The sequence below is a fragment of the Silene latifolia genome, chromosome X (genome assembly GCF_048544455.1).
Source record: "Silene latifolia isolate original U9 population chromosome X, ASM4854445v1, whole genome shotgun sequence".
Classification (NCBI taxonomy): Eukaryota; Viridiplantae; Streptophyta; class Magnoliopsida; order Caryophyllales; family Caryophyllaceae; genus Silene; species Silene latifolia.
The window spans coordinates 216950488-216951495 of record NC_133537.1 but is presented as its reverse complement, the minus strand read 5'-3'; positions in this window follow the sequence as shown (position 1 = coordinate 216951495).

Here is a 1008-nt window from a genome sequence, read left to right as displayed (position 1 = left end):
CGAATCCTACCTCTATATATATATATATATATATATATATATATATATATATATATAGAATTAGGATCACATGAGTCCACCCTATCTTTTTGAGTCCTGTGAGTCCACTTATGTATCACACGTTCTACACAAAAATATCACGTTTTTTTTTACAAAAAAAAAAAAATTTTTTTTTTTTTTTTTTTTTTTTTGTAAAAAAAAGCTGTGATATTGTTTAGTATAACCTGTGATATTGTATCTGAGTATGTGAGTCCAGTAAAAGAGTATCACGAGTTATACAAAACAATATCACACCTTACAATAAACAATATCACTGGTTGTACTAAACAATATCACGGGTTATACTATACAATATCACACCACTGAACCTAAAATATGCCAAACTACTTCTCGATTCTTGAATAGTTGCAAAATGATGTTATCTTGTGGAATTGATAGCATTGAATAATGCAAAATGACTGGTTATTTACTATCGATTATGTGACAAATAAGTCATCTCATCAATTATTCACGCAATTCTCGATTCTTACTTCTCCTCCATTATTGAATTATGCCCTCGGTTGTATGTTAATTTCCTGATCAAAATTTCTAGTTAAACGTGTGATGCATTACGTTGCTATGTGGTTTTCATAAGTTAATATCAAAAAATGTGCCCGTGTGATATTAACTTTACTTTCATTTATTTGTTGCGACTTTACTCTTTCTTACACATGCCCTTTACTCTTTCTTACACATGCATCAGCCAACATCAACAACTCAGAACTGAAGGTTTTTAATGCGAAGCCTGTTCATCAATTTAGTTATCAGTCACTTGTTGATGCAACACAAGGTTTCAAATTAAAGTGGGATAGATAATCGATGATTTGGGACAAGTTTACAAAGGGCGAATGGTTGATACTAATGAGGTGCATTTGTTGACCTTCAGCTTTTTCCATGATATCTTTCTGTTTTGCGTAATCATAGTTAGAATTCATTCATTGTAGGAAATCTAATTTTGCTTCTTCTGAT